Below are 15,911 nucleotides of genomic sequence, written 5' to 3'. Positions count from 1 at the left end.
AAAACGTATAGTAAAATGACAGCAAACTCACAATTATTAACAACCACACCTAAAGCAAAACCAAAAACAAACTAAGCAAGCAACTAGAACAGAAAAAGAACCACAGAAATGGAGATCACATGGAAGGTTAGCAACAGGGGAGTAGAGGAGGAGAGAGGGGGAAAAGGTACAGAGAATAAGTAGCATAGATGGTAGGTGGAAAATAGGGCAATGGCAAAAATAGTATGGGAAATGTAGTAGCTAAAGAACTTATGGCACATGAACATGAACTAAAGGGGGGGGAATGTGAGTGGGAGAAGGTGTGCAGGGTGGAAAGGAATCAAGGGGGAAATAGGGCAGCTGTAATAGCATAATTAATAAAATATTTGTTTAAAAAATGGTGTTGTGAGAACTGGAAAGCTACATGCAAAAAAAAAAATGAAACTTGAGCACCAACTTATGCCATACACAGAACTAAATTCAATGTGGAAAAAAGATTTAAATATAAGCCATGACACTATTAAAGTTCTAGAGGAGAACATAGGCAGGAAAATCTCAGATATTTCATGCATCAACATTTTCACTGATATGTCCCCTAGAGCATGGGACATAAAGGAAATAATAAACAAATGGGATGTCATCAAAATAAAAAAAAATCCTCTGCAGAGCTATATAAAACAATATTAAAGTAAAAAGAGAATCAACTGTATGAGAAAACATATTTGCCAATGATACCTCAGACAAGGGTTTAATCTGAAAAATATATGAAGAACTCGCATGACCCTACTCTAAGAAAACAAGCAACCCAATTAAAAAATGGGCAAAGGACTTGAATAGACACTTCTCCAAGGAGGACATATAGAGGATCCGGAGACACATGAAATGGTGCTAAGCATTGCTAGCTATCAGAGAGATGCAAATTAAAACCACAATTAGATACTACTTCACACTGGCCAAAATGGCCATCATAAACAAAGCAACAAACAAAAAGTGTTGGAGAGATTGTGGGGAAAAGGGAACACTAGTTCACTTTTGGTGGGACTGCAGACTCATACAACCACTATAGAAAACAGTATGGAATTTTCTTCACAAAACTAAAAATGGATCTGCCTTTTGACTCAGCAATTCCATTGCTAGTATTATATCCTAAGAACCCTGAAACGCCAATCCAAAAGAACGTATATATCCCAATGTTCACAGCAGCACAATTTACAAAAGCTAAGTGTTGGAAGCAACATAAGTGCCCATCAATAAATGAATGGATCAAAAAACTATGGTACATTTACACAATAAAATCCTATGCAGCAGAAATAAAGAAGGAACTCCTACCTTTCATGACAGCATGGATGGAGCTGGAAAGCATTATGCCAAGCAAAATAAGCCAGGCAGTGAAAGACAAATGCCATATGATCTCACCTTTAACAGGAACCTAATCAACAAAACAAACAAACAAGCAAAATATGACCAAAGACACTGAAATAAAGAACAGGCTGACAGTGACCAGAGGGGAGAGGGGAGGGAATTTTAGGGGAAAGGGGGAAGGATTTACAGGGACAAGTATAAAGGACACATGGATAAAAACAAGACGGGGGTGAAAACGGGAGGGAGGTAGAGACTGCTGGGGGTGCTGAATGGCAGTAAAAGGTAGAAATCTGTACTTGAATAACACTTAAAATAAAAAACAAACTGCTGGAAATAAATAGGGATACCATAAGCATAAGAGGAGCAAGAGGTAGAAAATCTGTTTGAAAAGTCATATGGATATATTCTTTATAGTAATAACAATAATAGAATCCATAAAAAAGTAGACGAATAACCTTTATTGTGATTACAGCAAATAATTTTTTTATTTAAATTATTTGTTGTTCAATTACAGTTGTCTGCGTTTTCTCCCCACCCCATCCAAACCAACTTCCCACCCTTGCTTCCACTCTCCCGCTTAGTTTTGTCCATTGTCCTTTATAGTAGTTTCTGAAAACCCTTCTCTGCACTGTCCCCTCTACCCTACCCTCTGGATATTGTTAGTTTGGTATTAATTTAAATATCTCTGCTTATATTTTGCTTTCTTGTTTGTTTTGTTGATTAGGTTCCAGTTAAAGATGAGATCATATGGTATTTGTCTTTCACTGCCTGGCTTATTTCACTTAACGTAATGCTCTCCAGTTCCATCCATACTTTCACAAAGGGTATAAGCTCCTCTCTCTCTGCTGTGTAGAATTCCATTGTGTAAGTGTACCATAGATTTTGATTCACTATTTTGCTGATGGGGATTTAGATTGCTTCCAGCACTTGGCTATTGCAAATTGTGCTGCTATGAACATTGGGGTGCAAAGGTTCTTTTACATTGATGTATCAGGGCTCTTAGTGTATAATACCAGCAGTGGAAATGCTGGGTAAAAAGGCAGTTCCATTTTTACTTTTGTAAGGAAATTATATACTGCTTCCCACACTGGCTGCACCAATCTGCATTCCCATCAACAGTGCACTAGGGTTCACTTTTCTCTACATCCTATCCAACACTTGTTTGTTGACTTGTTTATGATGGCCATTCTGATCAGTATGTGCTGGGATGTCCTTGTGGTTTTAATTTGCATCTCTCTGATGGCTAGTGATGCTGAGCACATTTTTATATATCTCTGAGCTCTCTGTATGTGCTTCTTGGAAAAGCATCTGATCAAGTTTTTTTCACATTTTTAATTTTATTTTTTGTTGTTGTCGTTCCTGGAGTGGTGTTGTTTGAGTTCTTTATATACTTTGGAGATCAAAACCTTGTCTGAGGTATCATGAGCAAATATGTTTTCCCATATGTTTGGTTCTCTTTTCATTTTAATGTTGTTTTCTTTAGCCATGAAGAAAAAAATGTTTTTAATTTGATGAGGCCCCATTTGTTTATTATTTCCTTTATGTCCCTTGTTTTAAGGGACACATTCATGAAGATGTTGCTGTGTGGAATGTCTGAGGTTTTGTTTCCAATGATTTTCTCTAGGACTTTTATGATATTACAACTTATATTTAAGTATTTTATGCACCTTGAATTTATTTATGTGTATGGTGTAAGTTGGTGCTCCATTTTCACTTTTTTGTCTGTAACTGTCCAGATCACCCAACACCATTTGTTGAAGGGGCTATTTTTTTCTCCATTTTATGCTTCTTCCCCCTTTGTCAAATATTAATTGACCATAGACACTTGGGTTTATTTCTGCGTTCTCTATTCTCTTCCATTGGTCTATGTACCTGTTTTTATGCCAGTACCAGGCTGTTTTGATTACAGTAGCCTTATAATACAGTTTGATGTCAGGTATTGTGATCCCTCCTACTTTGTTCTTCTTTCCCAAAATTGCTTGAGCTATTTGGGGTGTTTTATGGTTCCATATAAATTTCTGAAATGTTTGTTCTATATGTGTGAAATATGTTCTGGGTAATTTTTTAAAGATTTTATTTATTTATTTTTAGAGAAAGAAGAGAGGGAGAGAGAGAGAGAGAGAGAGAGAGAGAGAGAGAGAGAGAGAGAGAGAGAAACATCAGTGTACAATTGCTGGGGGTCATGGCCTGCAACCCAGGCATGTACCCTGATGTCCTGGGTAATTTAATAAGGATTGCATCAAATCTATAAATCCCTTTGGGTAGTATGGCCATTTTGATTATGTTAAATCTTTCAATCTACGAGCATGGTACATGCTTCTATTTGTTTGTGTCTTCCTTAATTCCTTTCTTCAGTGTTGTATAGTTTTCTGAGTGCAGTTCTTTATGACCTTAGTTGGGTTCATTCCTAGTTATTGTATTTTTCTTGTTGCTATATCAAATGGGATTTTTGTCCTGATATCGGTTTCTGATGTTTCATTGTTGGTGTACAAAAATGCCTTTAATTTCTGAGTATTGGCTTTGTATCCCACTGATTCTCCAAATTCACCTATTCGGTAGAATAATGTTTTGGTGGCATATATAAGATTTTCTATGTACACTATCATGTCATCTGCAAAAAAAAAAATGACAGTTTGTTTCCTCCTTTCCAATTTGGATGCCTTTATTTCTTTTTCTTGCTGATTGCTGTGGCTAGGACCTCTGGTACTATATTGAATAGCTTTGGTGAAAGTGATCATCTTGTCTTGTTTATGATCTTAGTGAGAAACCTCTAAGGATTTGTCCATTGGGTATGATGTCTATTGTAGGTATCTCAAATATTGCCTTTATTATGTTGAGGAATGCTCCTTCTATTTCTACTTTGCTGATTGTTTTGATCATAAATGGGTGCTGTACATTATTAAATGCTTTTTCCACCTCTGTTGACATGATCGTGTGATTTTTGTCTTTGCTTTTGTTTATGTGATGTATTACATTTACAGATTTGTGAATATTGAACCATCCCTGTATCCCTGGGATGAATCCCACTTGATCATGGTGTATAATCTTCTTAATGTATTGTTGGGTATGTTTTGCCAATATTTTATTAAGGATTTTATCATCTATGTTCATCAGCGGTATTGGCCTGAAGTTTTCTTTCTTTGTTGTGTCTTTATCTGGTTTTGGGATTAGGATGATGCTGGCTTCATAAAAAGAGTTTGGGAGTCTTACAACTTCTTGAAGTTTTTGAAATAATCTATGGAGGATGGGCATTAGCTCTCTCATAAATGCTTTGTAAAATTTTCCTGTGAAACTGTCTGGTAGAGGGATTTTGTGTGTCAGGAGTTTTTTGATTGTTGTTTCATTCTATCAGGTGTTTTTGGTCTGTTCAGGCTTTCTGCTTCTTCATTGAGTTTTGGAAGATTATATTTTTCTAGAATTTTATCCATTTCACTTAGGTTTTCCAATTTCTTGGCATATAGTTATTCATACTAACTATTTACAGTACTTTGTATTTCTGTGGCATCACTTGTAATCTGTCTTCTTTCATTTCTAATTGTGTTTATTTGGATCCTCTCTCTTTTTTTTTTCTTGGTGAATCTGCTTGGTTATTTTGTTTATCATTTCAAAGAATCATCTCCTGGATTTATTGATTTTTAGAATTGTGCTTGTAGTCACTGTCACTTAATCCTGCTCTGATCTTGATTATTTACTTCCTTTTACTTTCTCTGGGTTGTCTTTGTTGTTGTTCCTCAAGTTCTTATAGGAGTAGGGTTACGCTGTTTGTTTGAAATGTTTCTATCATATTTAGGTAGACCTGTATCACTATGATCTTCCATCTCAGGACTGCCATAAGTTTTAGATTGTTGTGAGTTCATTTCTATTTGTTTCCAGAAACTGATTTCTTCCCTAATTTCATTCTTGACCCATTCATTTTTAATAGAATGCTATTCAATCTCCATGATTTTGAATGTTTTGGGTTGTTTTCCATGTGGTTAGTTTCTAGTTTCAGTCCCTTCTGGTCAGAGAAAATGTGTGACATGATTTCAATTTTCTTGAATTTGTTGAGGTTAGGGTGTCCTATTATGTGTTCTATCTTTGAAAATGCTCCATGTGGATTTGAAAAGAATGTGTACTTTGCTCCTTTGTGATGAAGGGCTCTCTATATATCTCAGTTAAGTCCACTTCATCTAGGGCATTGTTCAATGCCACAATATCTTTGTTGATTTTTTGTTTGGAAGATCTGTCCATTTTTGATAGTAGGGTGTTAAAATCTCCTACTATATTTGTGTTGCTGTCAATATGTTTCTTATCCTCCAAGGTTTTCTTCATGTATTTGGGTGCTCCTATATTTGGTGCATATTTTTTTACTCTGTTTATGTCTTACTAATGGATTCTTCCCTTGAGAATTATGAGGTAACCTTCTGGGTCTCTTTTTATGTCTCTTTTTGAAGTCCATTTTGTCCAATATGAGTATTGTTACCCTGGCTTTTTTTCCCTGTCCATTTGCTTGGAATATTTGTGTGTAGCCCTTCACTTTCAATCTCTGTAGGTCTTTTGTTCTGAGGTGGGTCTCCTGTAGGCAGCATATGTGTGGGTCTTATTTTCTTATCCATTCTGCTATTCTGTGTCTTTTGTTTGGGGCCTTTAATCCATTTATATTTAAGGTTATTATGGATACATACTTATTCATTGCCATATTTTTGTACCTGTGTTCCTCTCTCTTTGACTGTTTTTCTTCTCGTTCTTAAATCAAACCCTTTAGCATCTCCTGTAGAGCTGGTTTGGAGGGGTTATTTTGTTTGAGGGTTCTTTTGTAAGGGAATCTCCTTATCTGGCCTTCCATTTTAGAGAACCATTTGAGAACCTTACTTGATAAATAGTCTTGTTTGCAGTCCTTTGTTTTTCATTATTTGGAATATTCCTTGCCAATCTCTTCTGGCTTGGAGTTTTTCCATTGAGAAGTCAACTGCTAGTGTTTTGGGGGTCCCCTTGTATGTTACTTCCTGTTTCTCCCTTGTTGCTTTTAAGATTCTCTCTTTAACTTGGAATGTTGCCATTTTATTTATGATGTGTCTTGAAGTGGTCCTCTTTGTGTCCATCTTGATTGGAACTCTCTGTATTTCCCCAGACTTCTGTGACTTTTCCCCTCATCAAATTAGTAAAGTTTTCCATCATTACTTTTTCAAACAGGTTTTCTTTCCCTTATTCTCCTCCCCCTCCTCCGCGTCCCCCTCCCCCTCCCCTTCCCCCCTCCTCTTCCTACTCCTCCTCCGCCGCCTCCTCCTCCTCCTCCTTCTTCTTCTTCTTCTTCTTTTCCTTTTCTCCTTCTTCTCCTTCTTCTCCTTCTCCTTCTATCCCTATTGTATGGATATTATTACATGTCATATTGTCCTGAATTTCCCTTAACCCCTCTTCATTCTTTCTGAGACTCTTTTCCTTTTCTTGCTCTTTCTGGATGTTTGTTTCTACCTTTTTCTCCAGGTCACTGATCTGACCCTCTGCTTCCTTCAGCCTGTTTTTGATTCCTTCTACTGTGTTCTTCAGTTCAGAAATTGTATTCTTCATTTCCTCTTGGTCCTTGTTGATAGTTTCTATTTCCTTTTTGATGTTGATATAGTTTGCAGTGAGTTCATTGTAGCTTCCCTATAGTTTCTGGAAGCTCATCGTGAACTCGTTCAGCTTCCTGGTAGCCATTGCTTTGAACTAAATATCTGATAGTTGTATTGCCTCTATTTCATTTAGCATTCTTTCTCAGATTTCCTCCTTTCCTCTCATTTGGGGATTGTTTTTTTGTCTTCCCATTGTTTGTGAGACTCTTCTTATTATGGTCTGTTTCTTCAATTGGTCTCTTCTGATTCCCTGTTTTTATGGTGTGAACTTCTATGGTAGAATACCTGTGAGATTCAGTGATGCAGTCTCCTTGATCTCCTGAGCTCACTCAGCTTGGGCTTCCTTTTATGTTGTCTCTCTTTATGTCTTTAGGTTTTGATTGTTGTTGTGTCTTTCTTTGTTGTGTCCTTCCCACCAGCTGGTTAACTGCAGTTCACCCTATCACCTCTTTTATTTATTTATTTTTTGTGCTGGTAATGGCAAGTTGTGTTGAAATTGATTCTTCCATGTGTACAAGGTCCTGATGATTCTCTCTTACTCTTGTTCAGTTGTTTATTCTGAGTAATTTCTCCACCATTTAGTTTTATTTCCAGATAGGTCCTGGGTTGTGTTATTGTGTCTTCCACTCCCTCCTTCACCTTCTTCTGTTGTTATCTGTTGGTGGTTCCTTTTGTGTGTGCATGTTTCCTCTTCCAGCAGGTTTTCTGGTGGTCATAGTTTCCACCTAATCTTTTTCTGTGATCAGCTGGAGTGAGAGTGTGAAATGGTTTAAGACAGCAGGAATGTATTCCATGATATTTACAGTACCAGCCTGCAGAGAAGAGATGGGAGATCTTTTGGATATGTATTGTGTTAACTTTGATAGTTCACCCAATTAGCCACTTTTAAGAAAGGGTGTAAAGAAGATAAAACTCTTGTTTGGGGAGGGAAGGATTGTGAGTTGTATCTAGAAAGTAGTGAGCTTGTGGAATTTCAGATTATGAAGTCAAGTGAGAGTAAAGGATAGAAAATAATGTAATGTGTGAGAGAATAGAGGTAACCACAACAGTAATAAAGTTCAGGAAACAGTAATGTGGGCTAAGGTCTGGGATTCTGTGTAGTATTTACAATTGTATGGAACAGGTATCGTTTACAATAATAATGAAGCAACAGTCATATGACAGAATCTATGTGATTTAGATAACCAGAATAGGAAGTATAGGACCTACAGTAGTGTGCTAATAGGATACAAGTTAAGTGAAAGACAGTAAACTAACAATACACTATGGAAGAGAGAACAAGGGAAACCAGTCAAACAATGCAATTTAATCATCCAAGCAAAGAAGACTATACAGAAAGAAGAGAAATACAAAAATAATAATAAAATGAAAGATGTAAGAATGATGAAAAAAATAATGATACAAATATAGAATAACTTGCAAGTTCTCTGGAGTAGCAAAGTGAAATTTGTCTCATTGTCTCAGCTGTTAGTATTCCCCTCTTTTGATTCCATTCTGTTGTTTTTAGAGTTCCAGGTTTTATTTTCTCACTTGTGGGAATTGAAGAAGAAGAAGAAGAAGAAGAAGAAGAAGAAGAAGAAGAAGAAGAAGAAGAAGAAGAAGAAGAAGAAGAAGAAGAAGAAGAAGAAGAAGAAGAAGAAGAAGAAGAAGAAGAAGAAGAAGAAGAAGAAGAAGAAGAAGAAGAAGAAGAAGAAGAAGAAGAAGAAGAAGAAGAAGAAGAAGAAGAAGAAGAAAGGGAGAAGAGATAAAAAGGGAAAGAAAGGAAGAAGGAATAAAAAAAAGAAAGAAGAAAGAAGGAAAGGAAGGGAGGAAGGAAGGAAGGAGGGAAGGGAAGAAAGAGGAGAAGAAAGAGTTAAAGGGAAAAAAAGATACTTAAAAAAAAAAGCCTCCTGCTGGCTTCAAACTGGCCAAGTCAGTTTTGCTGGCTTTCCTGGCTGCAGCAGTCTGAGGGGAGGTTTGTTTTCACTTTTCTCCCTTGCTCATCAGCACTCTTCCACCCTCCAACCCAGATCCTCAGCAGCCTCAAGTTCCACAAGTTCAGGCACAGTACTCTCCCCAGGGCTTTGGGTGTGGGAGCAGGGTCTTCTGCACCACTGACACTGTGGCTGGTTGGGGAGGAGGCCAGAGCAGCTGCTGCAGGAGAATTCCCCAGACAGCCACTGAGTGTGTCTTTTTGCACTTTTTCTTTTTGAGAAATTCCTCCTGCTCAAGCCCGCTGATCCATTCAAGGGCATGTCCTCTTACACATGCTTATTCTCCAGCCAGACCATGGACTATACATGTCAGCACCTTTCATGGCCCAACTCTCAACTCTCCCCAGGTGGCACACACAGTCTCTGTGGGTGCTCACTGCCCCTGTGAGTTTGCCACTTCAGGCTTATCCCCCTCTCTGTGACTTCAAGCATCAGGTCCCTCCTGGTGCCACTCAAACCTTATTTGGCTGGGGAGGGAGCTGTTGACCTGGCTCTCTCCCAAGAACACTGCAGCAGGCCTAACTGGCACCAGTCCTGGGACTGTAGCTGCCCTGGTCCCCATGCTGGTCCCAGGGACCTTATTGTCCTGAAGCACTCTCCTTACCATCTGACTTTTCAATGTCCTCTACAATTTTTTGTCTTCAGCCTTCATATATGCTGGGATACTGTTGGCTGTTTGCTCCATTCCTCAGTAGATTGGCTAGGTGTTTCACCCTTGTGCAGGGGGTAGTGGCTCTGCTCCCACCTCTCTCGCCACCATCTAGAGTAAATAATTTTCTACTCAGTGTAATTACTTGTCAAGAACAAAAATATAATAAAAATTTTTTCAATCAGAAAATTTATTCCCATCAGGCCTTCATTAAAATGATGTTTAGTTTCATATTTTAGACAGAAGAAAGTGATATAATAAGAAATTTAATAAGCAAGAGATAGTGTAAAAACACATTAATAAATACATGGTAAATATCAAAACAAATATTACTTGTGAAATAATTTTTAAAATCTACCATATATTAATATGGTAGATATAAATTCTAAATACACAAGTAATCTAGATAAATGTGTTTGCTAAGATTATACATAGATAAATTAAAACTAGTTGACTTTGTTAAAAATACAAATTAATCTGGCTAAATTTTAGTTTAAGAGATATACTTCGACATAAGCACACCAAAAGGTACAAAGCAAAAGGAATAAAAAATCTACCAAGAAAATATTAAACCAAGTGAAATAGGTGTGACTGTATTAATTTCAGAAAAACTATCATATTTTTTCTTTCTCAAGGACATTTTTGCATTGCTTTTAGAGAGAGCGAGAAGGGCGAGAAACATCAATGCAGGAGAGAAGCATTAACTGATTGTATTCCCATATGCAACCATGCTAGGGATCATATGTGCTCAGACCAGAGGTCAAACCCATAACCTACGTATGTGCCCTGATTGGGAATCAAACTTGCAGCCCTCAGTTACTGGATGACATTCCAACCAAGCCACAACAACCATGACATAGAAACTCTAAATGTTAAAGAAAGAAAGCATTGTTAGGGATGAAAGAGATCAATACATTATAACAAATCTTGCAGGCAACTAAACATAGCTCAAAACATATACAATAAAAAATGACATAAACATACACACAATTAGAAAATCCATCCTCCTGGTGGGAGATAATAAATTTCTTTTAGTAATCACTAGAATGCACAAGCAAACAAAAAACACAAAAACAGATAATAAAGTTTGAGAAGATAAAATTACGTAAAAATGAAGATTGATCTAAGAGACATATTATGAATTTCTTACCATCAATTATGTACTACACATTATTTTGTTTTATTATTTTTATTTTAATTAAATTTATTTGGGATAGAACTTGTTAGTAATATTAGATATTAACCAGTATCAGCTAGTTTTTTCACCCATGTGTAGGGGTAAGTGGACACTGCTCCCATCTGTCTTGCCACAATCTAAAGTAAATAATTTTCTGCTCAGTGTAATTATTTGTCAAGAACAAAAATACAATAAAAGCTGAATAATACAGCTTTTATTACAACATCTGCATACTACTTTATAATACAACATCTGTATACTACTTTGTGTGTTTACCATACAAAAATCTAGTCTCCTTTCATCATCATAGAGTTGGCTCCCTTTACACACTTTGCCCTACATCCTCCTCCATTCCCCTCAGCTAACCACCATTCTATTGTCTGTATCTATTAGCTTGTTTCTTCACTTTGTTTATTTATACGTTGCATTTGATTTTACATCCCTCATAGAATATGAATGAAATCATTTGGTTCTTGCCTTTTTCCATATGACTTATTTTACTTAGTATGATACTCTAAAGATCCATCTGTGCTGTTGCAAATAACAATATCTTACCAGGAATTGTGGTCAAAATATTATCTTAAATACACATTCAAAATTTACACAAATTGAGCACATTTGAGGTCAGAAATTTAGCATCAACAAATATAAAGCAATGGTCTCATAGAGACGACCTTCAATGATCACAATATAATTAATTTAAGAAAGACAACTAAGAAAGAAAACAAAACATATACAAATTAAAGGAACAACCCTGGCTTGTGTGGCTCAGTAGATTGAGTGCTGGCCTCTCATGCACCCCCAAATGGGAACCTGGCCTGCAACCCAGGCATGTGCCCCAATTGGGAATCGAAATGGTGACCCTTTTGTTCACAGGTTGGCGCTCAATTTACTGAGCCACACCAGCCAAGACCAAGTTCAATTAAAAAAATAGTTAAGAATTCGGGCCAAGATGGAGGGATGGGTAGAAACACTTCACTTCCTGGCACAACCAAAGGGAGGATAACAACCGATCTAAAATCAATAAACAAGCCCTTGCTGGCATAGCTCAGTGGATTGAGCGTGGGCTGCAAACCAAAGCATTGCAGGTTCAATTCCCAGTCAGGGTATATGCCTGGGTTGTGGGCCACATCCCCAGTGGGGGCCATGTGAGAGGCAACCACACATTGATGTTTCTCTCTCTCTCTTTCTCCCTCCCTTGCCCTCTCTAAAAATAAATAAATAAAATCAATAAACAACCAAAACTGCCAGAAAATCGAACTGCATGGAACTCTGATAACCAAGAAATTAAAGAAAAATTCAACCAGAACAACCACATTGGTAAGGCAGACCACGTGGGCTGACTCAGAAAAAAATGTGGCAAGGCAGCTGAGAGGTGGGGCTGGGTGAGGAGCTCTGCAGAGCTACATGGGAGGGACTGACTTAAGGGGAAAACTGAGACTCAGAGTTGACTCTGGGCTAAGGCTGGGGTTGCTACATGATGGGAGATTCTTCCAGTCTGACACAAGAGTCTGTTGGAAAATATGCTGGAGACAAGCAGGTGAGCTGCATTGTTCCCTCTCTGGGTCCTCCCCCACAGTCAGCACAGCAAAGAGGGTTGCCCTGCCTGGGTGAAGACCTGAGGCCCCACCCCCTTACAACCCATCAGCTGTCCCAAGACAAAAAAAAATATGGCCCAAATGAAAGAACACAGCAAAACCTCAGAAAGAGAACTAAGTGATGAGAAGATTGCCAACGTATCTGATGGAGAATTTAAAGCTCTGGTAATCAAAATGCTCACAGAACTGATGAGCTTGGTCAAAAAATTAAAGAACAAATGAAAGATACCCTGAATGAAATAAAGCAAAATATCCTGGGAACCAACAGTGACAACAAGGAAACCAGGATTCAAAACAATGATTTGGAGCCCTGGCTGGCATAGCTCAGTGGATTGAGCGCGGGCTGCGAACCAAAGTGTCACAGGTTCAATTCCCAGCCAGGGTACATGCCTGGGTTGCAGGCCATAATCCCCAGCAACCGCACATTGATGTCTCTCTCTCTCTCTCTCTCTCTCTCCCTCCTTTCCCTCTCTAAAAATAAATAAAATATTAAAAAAACAAAAAACAATTATTTGGAACAAAAGGAAAAAATAAACATCCAACTGGATCAGAATGAAGAAACAAGATTCTGAAATAATGAAGAGAGGCTGAGGATTCTCTGGGACAACCTGAAACATTCCAAAATCCAAATTATAGGGGTGACAGAAGGAGAAGAACAACAGCAAGAAATTGAAAACTTATTTAAACAAATAATGAAGGAAAACTTCCCCAATCTGGTGAAGAAAATAGACTTCCAGGAACTCCATAAAGCCCAGAGAGTCCCAAAGAAGTTGGACCCAAAGAGGAACACACCAAGGTACATCATCATTAAGTTCCCCAAGATTAAAGACAAAGAGAAAATCCTAAAAGCAGCAAAAGATAAGGAGACAGTTACCTACAAAGGAGTGCCCATAAGGTTATTATCTGATTTCTCAAAAGAAACCTTGCAGGCTAGAAGGGGCTGGCAATAAGCATTTGAAGTCATGAAAGGCAAGGAACTACATCCAAGATTACTCTTTCAAGCAAAGTTTTCATTTAGAATGTAAGGGCAGATAAAGTGCTTCCTAGATAAGGTCAAGTTAAAGGAGTTCATCATCACCAAGCCCTTATTATATAAAATGTTAAAGGGATGTATCTTAGAAAAAGAAGATTAAAAATATGAACAATAAAATAACAATGGACTCAGAATTATCAACAAATTCGCCTAAATGAAAAGACAAACAATGAAAACAAAAACTAAGCAAACAACCAGAACAGGAACAGAACCAGAGAAATGGACATCGTACAGAGGGAGTTCAGTGGGTAGGGGGAAGGGAGGAGTAGGGGGAGAAGGTACAGGAAAGAAGCATAATTAGTAGGCATAAAACAGATGGGAAGAGATAAAAGTGGTTAGGAAGCAGAGGACTCAAAGGACTCTTATGTACAACCCATGGGCATGAACTAAGTGGCGGGGGTTGCTGGAGGGTTGGGGGGCAGGGTGGAGGGGGATAAAGGGGAAACGATTGGGAAAACTGCAGTAGTATAATCAATAAAAATACTTAAAAATAATAGTTAAGAACAAAGTTAAATAGAAAAAAAAACAGTTTATTTGGTATTTTTCAAGAATTAGTTTTTGAGAAGACTAATGAAATGGTTAAACTACTTGAAGACTATTAAATAAAAATTCTAAATACACAGTTTCAAGAGCAAAAAGGGAGACCATAAGCACAGAAGATGCAACAAATCAAGATATTAAAAATCTTTTTGTTGATAAATGTAAAGACTTAAATGAAATGCATAGATTCCTTAAAATATAAAACATATAAGAATCAACTAAAAATAAATAAAAACAGACTTTTAGTTTTACTGTGATAGATTAAGTCACATAAAGTTTCTCTCTCCCACTGATCAAAATGAAAATCTCTGGACAAAATGAAAAATACAACTAGCTGAGGATGCTTAAAATTAAGTAACAGCAGAAGGATGGAACAGTTAAAATTTGAAGAACTATCAATACAGTGCCAGAATGTTTCTTATTTTTATTTCTTCTTTATCTCCTAACCTTGATATAATTGTGGATCAGATCAAGTAACAGTTCAATGGGTAGAAATGAAAAAAAATCTCCAAAAGAAACCCATCATGCTGACTAGAGGACTAAATAAATTGACCCAAGCATGTCAGGAAGTATCTGCCATTTGTTCCTATTTTCTTTCTTGGCACTGCCTTGAGGCAAATTCTATTCACAAAACCACACTGCAGCAGTGTAGCAGTATCAAAGTGGGCACAAAAATCTCTGAGAGAAAATGCATATCTTTGGTTAACAGAACTGAAAAATGAGGCATGTATCATGGAAAGAGTGTGAAGGAAACCCAATTTTTCCAATTATTTTCTCTTATTTCTTGGCCCTTAGTGTGGATCTACTTGTATGGAAGTGAACTATAACATAGAATGGTAAAACTCTAAGAGAACCTCATTTTTCTTGTAAGAGGAACAGGGAAAGGGGGCTTATAGAAATTCCCAGAAGAAAAGACCTTGGAAAAAGGATGCTATTATATGTATGAACCAAGACAATTCTAGATACACAAACTGCACATGTACAGGAAACATTAAAAAAAATCAACCACTATGTAAACCTCAACCCATTCTGAGACCAGTCTCTGTGGGAGAATGGACACACCAAAGAGCATAGCAGAGGCTTGAAGAACTGAACTGACAGAAAATAAATCAGAACTTGAGATCTAATTCCAAGCAGGTTGATTGCAAGTGAAAACAAATACAAATATCAGCATTATCTGGAGACCTATAGGTTCACAATATAATGCTCAAAATATACAAAATACAATTCAAAACTATTCAACATTCAATAAATTTTTTAAAATTGAACCAATTCTCAAGGAAAAAAGCAATTAAAAGATACCTAATCTAAGAAAATTTTAGAAGGATGTCACTGTTGAAATGGATGGAAAATGGAATTGTCATCAGAGATATAAAAGCTATAAAAAGAAAGAAATGAAAATTTTAGAACTTAAACATAGAGTATTGTGAAAAGAATCCCCATAACTGGATAGGCTCAGTGCCAAATGGAAATGATAGAAGAAAAATCAGTTAACTTGAAGATAAACCAATAGAAATTTTAATATTAAAAAAACAGAAAGTTTGAGAAAGAACATGTATAGATTCTAAGGAACTTATGGTGCAACCTCAAACAATCTTACATTGGAATATTGAACTCCCTGAATGATAGAAGAAATTTGCTGGTGAAGAAAAAAATAATTGTTGAAAACTAACTTCCCAAATTTAAAGAAAGACATAAATTTATAGAACAATAAGGTTTAGGGAACCTCCAGAAATTTTTAATAAAGTAATATGCAGACATATCATGTATTGCTGATAAATCACTGATAGAGAAAAATAGTGACACATCATAAATAAGGAAGAAATAATGTAAATGGATAAAATAGTAAAATCAAAAATCATGGAAGTTAAAAGACAGTTCAGGACATTTCTAACGTGCTTAAAGAAAAAAGAATTGTTAATTCAGAATTACATATCCAGTGAACATATTTTTGAATGAAGGCAGTATAAAAACATTAACTAAAATAATAGAATTTCTTGCTCACAAAC

This window comes from Phyllostomus hastatus, unplaced genomic scaffold, assembly GCF_019186645.2.
Source record: "Phyllostomus hastatus isolate PE091 unplaced genomic scaffold, TTU_PhHast_1.1 phas_scaffold_28, whole genome shotgun sequence".
NCBI lineage: Eukaryota > Metazoa > Chordata > Mammalia > Chiroptera > Phyllostomidae > Phyllostomus > Phyllostomus hastatus.
This window is presented reverse-complemented; position numbering follows the sequence as displayed.